At 42.4% G+C, this 9,830-nt stretch overlaps 1 long non-coding RNA gene and 1 pseudogene across 1 annotated transcript; both read left to right on the forward strand.

Annotated features, from left to right (window-relative positions):
• The first annotated feature begins 951 nt into the window (after positions 1-951).
• Positions 952-1,489, forward strand: LOC139024265 (uncharacterized). Its single transcript, XR_011475543.1, has 3 exons — positions 952-1,087; positions 1,181-1,333; positions 1,465-1,489. It is a non-coding gene; the product is annotated as an uncharacterized lncRNA (long non-coding RNA).
• A 4,239-nt stretch (positions 1,490-5,728) lies between these two features.
• LOC112070264 (protein phosphatase 1 regulatory subunit 12A-like) overlaps positions 5,729-9,830 on the forward strand; it is a 77,329-nt pseudogene continuing 73,227 nt past the window's right edge.

Here is a 9,830-nt window from a genome sequence, read left to right on the forward strand (position 1 = left end):
TTAGAGGATATCCACTGTCAGACAGATACAGAGACTAGTTAGAGGAATACCACCTGTCAGACAGAGACTAGTTAGAGGAATACCACCTGTCAGATACAGAGACTAGTTAGAGGAATATCACCTGTCAGACAAGACTAGTTAGAGGAATATCACTGTCAGACAGCAACAGAGACTAGTTGGAGGATAATCACCTGTCAGACAGAGACTAGTTAGAGGAATATCACCTGTGACAGTACAGGACTAGTTAGAGGGAATATCACCTGTCAGACAGCAACAGAGACTAGTTAGGAGGAATATCACCTAGTCAGTACAGAGACTAGTTAGAGGAATATCACCTGTCAGACAGACCTAGTTAGAGGAATATCACCTGTCAGACAGATACAGGACTAGTTAGAGGAATATCACCTGTCAGACAGACAGAGACTAGTTAGAGGAATACCACCTGTCAGACAGGGACTGTTAGAGAATACACCGTCAGACAGAGGACTAGTTAGGAGGAATACCACCTGTCAGACAGATACAAGACTAGTTAGAGAATATCACCTGTCAGACAGAGACCTAGTTAGAGGAATATCACCTGTCAGACAGAGACTAGTTTAGAGGAATATCACCTGTCAGACAGAACAGAGACAAGTAGAGGAATACCACCTGTCAGGGCAGAGACTAGTTAGAGGAATACCACCTGTCAGACAGAGACTAGTTAGAGGAATATCACCTGTCAGACAGAGGACTAGTTAGAGGAATATCACTGTCAGACAGCGACAGAGTAGCTCCTGTAGGCTACTGTAGTGAGCCTGCTGTTGGAAGCCCAGTCATTGGTCAGCCCAGTCATTGGTCAGCCCAGTCATTGGTCAGCCCAGTCATTGGTCAGCCCAGTCATTGGTCAGCCCAGTCATTGCGTCAGCCCAGTCATGGTCAGCCCAGTCATTGTCAGCCCGTCATGCACCCAGTCATTGCACAACAGATAACAATTCTAAATCAACCGTGTGGTTAAAAACATTGGTGGCTACGATTAAAAAAGGATCTATTTTTATTTCTCAATCTCAACTCAAAGTGCTCCCATTCGCCATTCAGATGCACAGGCATAGTCTGCCTACAGCTGGAGGCCAGTATAACGTACGTGAGCTGGAGGCAGTAAACGTAACGTGAGCTGGAGCAGTAACGTAAGTGAGCGGAGCAGATAAGTAATGTGAGCTGGAGGCAGTATAACGTAACGTGAGCTGGAGCAGTATAACGTAACGTGAGCTGGGAGCAGTATAACGTAGCGTGTGCTGGAGGCAGTATAACGTAACGTGTGCTGGAGGCAGTATAACGTAACGTGAGCTGGAGGCAGGTATAACAGTAACGTGAGCTGGAGGCAGTATAAGTAACGTGTTGCTGGAGCAGTATAACGTAACGTTGAGCTGGAGCAGTATAACGTAACGTGGCTGAGGCAGTATACGTAACGACTGAGCTGAAAGGCAGTATAACGTAACGTGAGCTGGAGGCAAGGTTACGTAAACGTAACGTGAGCTGAGGCAGTATATCAACCCATCCTGGTCATATCATCAACCCATCCTGGTCATATTAACAACCCATCCTGGTTACATTAACAACCCATCCTGGTTATATTAACAACCAATCCCGGTTACATTAACAACCCATCCTGGTTGTTGCTATTAGATTCCTCCTCTTTCTAAGTTTCTAATGGAGATGTTTATCTCTGTCACGTCTGGAATCTCTCCCGTCAGGTGTGCTCTTTAGAATTGTGGTTCCCCAGTGAATTGCATTCTGGTAAATGTTTGAAAATTAGGGTTTTATTATCTGTTTAATTCCAGGAGTTGTTCAATATATCCTTTTGACTGTAAGACGATAAGCATCCGGTCATGTATATACAGATCTCTGATAGTTTTTGCTGTTGGTCATGTCATTTTACTGTTTGGAAAGTGTGTCAGTTAATGAGGGTCAGTTAGTCGGCAGCAAAATCTTATCTAATCTCATCTAATCTCATCTAATCTCAGTTGATCTCAGTTGATCTCAGTTGATCTCAGTTGATCTCAGTTGATCTCAGTTGATCTGATCCGATCTCATCTAATCTCAGTCGATCTCATCTATTTTACACCGTGTCTTATATTGACATGTACTACTTGTTATTATTATTAGGGTGTCAGGTAGCCTAGTGGTTAGAGCGTTGGACTTGTAACCGAAAAGTTGCAAGATCGAATCCCTGAGCTGACAAGGTCAAAATCTGTCATTCTGCCCCTGAACAAGGCAGTTAACCCACTGTTCCTAGGCCGTCATTGAAAATAAGAATTTGTTCTTAACTGACTTACCAAGTTAAATAAAGAATGATCTAAAGTCAATAAGGAGGGATATCCATCTTACTTATTTTTTATTGAGTAGCGATGATGATGACACCATCACTTGTTTAAGCCCTTTGCCTTTACATGGAGCTTAAAAGAAATGGGCCAGTCAGGATGATGACCCTACTTTGATGACCCAAACTGATCCGTTCCAGATTAGAACAGGAGTTAGACGAAGGGGGTATGACCCAAACTGATCCGTTCCAGATTAGAACAGGAGTTAGATGAAGGGGGTATGACCCAAACTGATCCGTTCCAGATTAGACAGGAGTTAGACGAAGGGGTATGACCCAAACTGATCCGTTCCAGATTAGAACAGGAGTTAGACGAAGGGGTATGACCAAACTGATCCGTTCAGATTAGAACAGGAGTTAGACGAAGGGGGTATGCTTTGTGATTACGTTACGTCTATGGCCAGTTTCCCAGACACAGATTCATTTAGCCGGAACTAAAAAAAAAAGAAGGTATTTCAATTGAGACTGAGTTCGTCCAGAACTAGGCTTAAATCTAACTGGGAAACCGAACTGACTGTTTCTACTATTGCTAAATTTTTTAAAATGTTTTTCATCTTCCCGTCTAAACAATTTAAGAGAAACAACCAGTATTTCAAGAATCGTACAGGGCCATAGATACAGAAGGGTCATCAGTGGGGAGTTGGAATCTTCTTTTTGTTTATTAATTATTTACAGAAAACCATATAAATGCTTGAGAAAAATCTGATATAAATGAAAAACAGATGTGCAATACCACTTTCAGAAACATGTTAATTGATGCAGGCTAATAATTCATGATTCATTTTTATGAAGTTGTCTTTCCTGATTATGTAGGCTTAAACAAATCAACCATGCACAAACAACACACGGACACTGAACACGCGAACACACAAGCTGTGTGTTTGTGTTCTGATGGAATGTAGTTACACCAGTCAGCACACTGTCTCTACTCAAACACAGGACTGTGTTCAGCAGGGCACACCGACGCAAACCTTTTTCAAACGGACAACGAAAACAAAAAAAGCATGTCTTATTGGACGTTTCACTCTGTTCAGAGTATTATCTAATGTTAGGTGCCAAGTGAACGACCCAGCAGCTCTGCTGTCTGGACAGAAGGCCAACAGACCTGAGAAAAGACCAAGACACAATAAGGGAAAAGAGCTCGTATGACTAATGACTATAGAGACTCATGCAATACTGGGCTCTATTAGAGCTCGGTATGACTATGACTATAAGAGACTCTATGCAGTACCTGGGCTCTATTAGAGCTCGGTATGACTAGTGACTATAAGAGACTCTAGCAGTACCTGGGCTCTATTAGAGCTCGTATGACTAGTGACTAAAGAGACTCTATGCAGTACCTGGGCTCTATTAGAGCTAGTATGACTAGTGACTATAAGAGACTCTATGCAGTACCTGGGCTCTATTAGAGCTCGGTATGACTAGTGACTAAGAGACTCTATGCAGTACCTGGGCTCTATTAGAGCTCGGTATGACTATGTGATAAAGAGACTCTATGCAGTACCTGGGCTCTATTAGAGCTCGGTATGACTAGTGACTATAAGAGACTCTATGCAGTACCTGGGCTCTATTAGAGCTCGGTATGACTAGTGACTATAAGAGACTCTATGCAGTACCTGGGCTCTATTAGAGCTCGTATGACTAGTGACTATAAGAGACTCTATGCAGTACCTGGGCTCTATTAGAGCTCGGTGGACTATAAGAGACTCTATGCAATACCTGGGCTCTATTAGAGCTCGGTATGACTAGTGACTATAAGAGACTCTATGCAGTACCTGGGCTCTATTAGAGCTCGTATGACTAGTGACTATAAGAGACTCTATGCAATACCTGGGCTCTATTAGAGCTCGGTATGACTAGTGACTATAAGAGACTCTATGCAATACCTGGGCTCTATTAGAGCTCGTATGACTAGTGACTATAAGAGACTCTATGCAGTACCTGGGCTCTATTAGAGCTCGTATGACTAGTGACTATAAGAGACTCTATGCAATACTGGCTCTATTAGAGCTCGGTATGACTAGTGACTATAAGAGACTCTATGCAGTACCTGGGCTCTATTAGAGCTCGGTATGACTAGTGACTATTGAGACTCTATGCAGTACCTGGGCTCTATTAGAGCTCATATGACTAGTGACTATAAGAGACTCTATGCAGTACCTGGGCTCTATTAGAGCTCGGTATGACTAGTGACTATCAGAGACTCTATGCAATGCATGTGCCAACCAATGCAGTATTCATTCTGAACCAATTGTACTGTTTCTTTGTACCTCTTTCTATAGGTCAACTTGTTTTACTAATATTTATTAATAACATGACAATACCTTGCTATTACAGTATTTAAAATGTACCACGGACACTTCATTCTGTCTTACTAACAAACAATCAGCATGACTCTGAAATATACAATGAGATCCAACGGGAATACATGTCACATGTCACCAGTTATTACTGCACCTGACTGCAATAAAAAATAAAAAATACTTTACATGAATGAACAGATGGGATAAATATTGAAAATAGACATGTTTTTTGTTATTAGTCTAGTATGAATGTGTTTTTCATTTTTCTTATTACACACATTGGTCAATACTGAAATCAAAGAAAGTGCCAGTGAATGATATGTATGGTTCACTGCATACAGTATATGCTTTAACTGTAGATGAAATTAAGTAAATTATGGTCTGGATTTAAAATAAATATAAACGCTTACAATGTTTACTAATTTTGGAATTTCTGTGTCTTTAATTACTTTCAATAAAATTCAGTTGGACTTTTGATTTTGTATTTTTATTTTATATATGGCAGAGAATCATGTGCTTGTCATAGGAAATTATATAAAAGGTTTAACTTTCCATGACCTCTCAAATAATATGTTCCAATTATAGGTTCTCAAGGGCCAACTGTTGACGTTACAGTACATGTTCTGTGCAGCGAATACAGTTTCGCATGGCGCAGGCTAAAGTTTGTTTCTGTTTTGCCTAGGCTAATATTGGAGCTTTATAATATTTGCATTACACACAGGACAGCTTATCCATGTTGGGGTAATAGCCTGCGTGGGAGCTCTGCAACGCAMAGTCATACCTGGGGTGTATTCATTCCGCCGATTCTATTGCTAAACGTTTCTTAAACGGAAGCAAACTGAACGAAACGGTGGTGACCTAAATGAATATGTCCAATAGTAACTCGTTTTGCTTTGTTAGCTTCCGTTTGGTTCTTAAATGGTAAACGGTTTCCGTAATGAATACACCTCTGCTTTTTTTACTGTCCTGCAATCACAATTGGCCGGCCGGAGAATGTCCGGTCCTTCCAAAGTTCGGTTGGTATCCTACTGTCGTGTCGTGTCGTGTCGCTACGACCAGGGGGCGCAGTCTCTCGGATAGGAGCTAATGCAGCTCCACTTTGGCTCTCCCCGCGTCATGAACTGACTCTACCCGGGAGACACCGAAGAAGATGGCGGCCACTGACCGTTCCCGGTCTGAAGCTGCAAAGCAACGACGGCAGGATCAGTTACAGCGATGGCTGGGGTCGGAAACCGATCAGACGGGACCGGGGACGCGGGATGGGTCAATGGGAACCGGGACGCGGCGGGCCCGGGTTCGGTTCGCTCAGGGAGCRGTGTTCATGGCAGCCTGTTCGGCCGGGGACAGAGAGGAGGTAGCGGCGCTCCTACGACAGGGCGCTGACATCAACCACGCCAATATAGACGGACTGACAGCGCTTCACCAGGTATTTAACTAGCTATGTTTTTGGTTATAAAGTAGTTAAATTGTTGCAGGTTGTTGTTTGGGTAACCTAGTGGTATGAGCGGGTTGAAATAATGTAACGATCTGTGTTGTATCCTACCGCGAAACAAACATGTCTACATAGCTACTGTAACAAAGTAACCCTTTGGTGAAATTTAACATCGAGTAGTAACATTAAGTTAGCCACTCAACTTTTAATCACGCTCAAATCAGTGGTTTGAATATGTTTATAAAACTACACAACTTGTTAGTCGTGATGTGGGAACATTGTCATGATAATTCCGTTGTGTGTGTGTGTGTGTGTGTGTGTGCGCTAAAGTAGATTGGTTCATCCGAACTGTTGCCTTCCAAGTGTGTGTGTTCTCTCTCTCTCTCTCGGATATACTCGACACAAGACTGGAAAAAGCGGCTGCTAGTCAGATGATTCCTACCCTGCCATTACGCTTGTTTACACTGAGCTGTACTGGGGTCGGAACGCAATCATGGCTATATTAAGACGCCGCAGAACAGGCTAGGGATATGAGTAGGAAAACGTACCTGTTGCAGGGATGGGATCAGGGKCACGAAGGCTTCTTTCTGCATGCTTCCTATCCAAAACAGTTGGGACATTTTTGTTTTAGGAAATTGTTTTTTGAAGTTAYTCAACTGCATTTCTATACAAACAACAAAAAAATGCTATTTGGAGAACAACAACAACAAAAAAACAGCCAGTATCACCGCTGTAGTTCCTTCACCTCAGTCGATCTACAAACATATTAGCCTATTAGCTATACAATCGTAAAGTTATACCCCTGAAAGGGGGAAATGATTGACACGTAGCATCAGCGACTAGTCAGTCAGTCGTAATGATGAGACCTCTTCTTTGTCGACACCCATTCAGCATCGTTCACACCCTCTTAAAGCTTTAGCCCCACCCATCTCTTTAAGGATTCACACATGAGGCAACTATGTGCCTCCTTCACTCATGCTGCCAAATTTACCCTCGTAAAACTGACCATCCTACCGATCCTCGACTTCGGCTATGTCATTTACAAATTAGCCTCCAACACTCTACTCAACAAACTGGATGCAGTCTATCACAGTGCCATCCGTTTTGTCACTAAAGCCCCATATACTATCCACCACTGCGACCTGTATGCTCTCGTTGGCTGGTCCTCGCCACATTCGTCGCCAAACCCACTGGCTCCAGGTCATCTATAAGGCTGAGCTATACCTAGCAAAGACTTATCTCAGCTCACTGGTCATCATAGCAGCACCCACCCGTAGCACGCGTTCCAGCAGGTATATCTCACTGGTCATCCCCAAAGCCAATTCCTCCTTTGGCCGCCTTTCCTTCCAGTTCTCTGCTGCCAATGACTGGAACGAATTGCAAAAATCACTGAAGTTGGAGACTTATATCTCCCTCACTAACTTTAAGCATCAGCTGTCAGAGCAGCTTACCGATCGCTGCAGCTGTACACAGCCCATCTGTAAATAGCCCATCCAACCAACTACCTACCTCATCCKCATATTKGTTTTTTTTTCTGCTCTTTTGCACACCAGTATTTCTACTTGCACATCCTCATCTACACATCTATCACTCCAGTGTTAATTACTAAATTGTAATTACTTCTCCACTACGGCCACTTGCCTTCATTTACATACACTGTATACATATTGTTTTCCTATTGTTATTGACTGTATGTTTGTTTATGCCATGTAACTCTGTGTCGTTGTTTTTGTCGCACTGCTTTGCTTTATCTTGGCCAGGTCACATTTGTAAATGAGAACTTGTTCTCAACTGGCCCACCTGGTTAAATAAAGGTGAAATATATATATATATATATTTTTAAATATACTAAACAACCAAAGATTTCAAGGCTGAAGGCTGGTTTATATACTATGTCTATCGCCATGTCTGTCGACAGCTGTCGCAGTGACATCATGAACATGCTATATACAACTTTCTAAACAATGTCTTTGGTTAGTTTCTATCTTGTTAGCTACCTAGCGTTAAGTTAGCTGGCTAGCCAGTCATATAGCTGACGACGTCTTCACTTTAGTTAGTTTCTATCCTTGGTATCTATCCTAGCGTTAAGTTAGCTGGCTAGCCAGTCATATAGCTGACAACATTTTTACATTTTTACATTTTWGTCATTTAGCAGACGCTCTTATCCAGAGCGACTTACAGTAGAGTGCATACATTTTTATTACATTTTTATTTTTATTTATTTTTTTACATACTGAGACAAGGATATCCCTACCGGCCAAGAGCAGACGCTCTTATCCAGAGCGACTTACAGTAGAGTGCATACATTTTATAAAACATTTTTTTTTTACATACTGAGACAAGGATATCCCTACCGGCCAAACCCTCCCTACCGGCCAAACCCTCCCTAACACGGACGACGCTATGCCAATTGTGCGTCGCCCCACGGATCTCCCGGTTGCGGCCGGCTGCGACAGAGCCTGGGCGCGAACCCAGCCCAGCCTGGGCGCGAACCCAGAGACTCTGGTGGCGCAGCTAGCACTGCGATGCAGTGCCCTAGACCACTGCGCCACCCGGGAGATGGCGCAGTTAGCTGGCTAGCCAGTCATATAGCTGACAACGTCTTCACTTTAGCAAATTCTTATTCATTATGGGAAAATAAACTCACAACAAAATCATTATTTCCATGTTAATGGTGAGCTAATTACAAAAAAATATCTTACGGTTTGTGAGTGTGACGAAATAAAAGCAGGGATAATTAAATAATATAATAAATAAACCGGATAATTTTAGACACTGTCTAGTTGGCCTAACGTTATATCCTAATTTGATTTTGGTGCAGGTCATGTACTTTACATTACCGTCTCTGGTAAACACACACTATATCAAATAAAATCAGTTTATTTGTCACATGCACAGGATACAGAAGATGTAAACAGTGAAATGTTTACTTGCGTTGGGGAGTCTTTTGTTTAGACATGTAGCTAGCTAACTAGCTAAACAATGAACCTCAATCCCAACTCATAACGTTACTACCATGCATGAATCTGCAGGTAGCTAAATTTAATCAACTAGGTTCAATGTTAGCTAGCTAGCTGATATTAGGCTATAACTAACAATGCAAAACGCTTTCTGAGATACAAATAATATTACTACACAGATCATACACGTAACATTAGCTAGCAAGCTAACAGTACGCTTTAATTTGCAATGAAAATGACTTTCTGAACAATTTGAAACATATACTATCTGAAAATGCAAYGCACACCCACAACATGATGCTGCCACCCCCATGCTTCACGGTTGGGATGGTGTTCTTCGGCTTGCAAGCCTCCCCCGTTTTCCTCCAAACATAACGATGGTCATTATGGCCAAACAGTTCTATTTTTGTTTCATCAGACCAGAGCACATTTCTACAAAAAGTATGATCTTTTTCCCCATGTGCAGTTGCAAACCGTAGTCTGACTTTTTTATGGCAGTTTTGGAGCAGTGGCTTCTTCCTTGCTGAGGGCCTTTCAGGTTATGTCGATATAGGACTCGTTTTACTGTGGATACAGATACTTTGTACCTGTTTCCTAAAGCATCTTCACAAGGTCCTTTGCTGTTGTTCTGGGACTGATTTGCACTTTTCACACCAAAGTACGTTCATCTCTAGGAGACAGAACGCATCTCCTTCCTGAGCGGTATGACGGCTGCGTGGTCCCATGGTGTTTATACTTACGTACTACTGTTTGTACAGATGAACGTGGTACCTTCAGGC

The sequence above is a fragment of the Salvelinus sp. IW2-2015 genome, unplaced genomic scaffold, assembly GCF_002910315.2.
Source record: "Salvelinus sp. IW2-2015 unplaced genomic scaffold, ASM291031v2 Un_scaffold1270, whole genome shotgun sequence".
NCBI lineage: Eukaryota > Metazoa > Chordata > Actinopteri > Salmoniformes > Salmonidae > Salvelinus > Salvelinus sp. IW2-2015.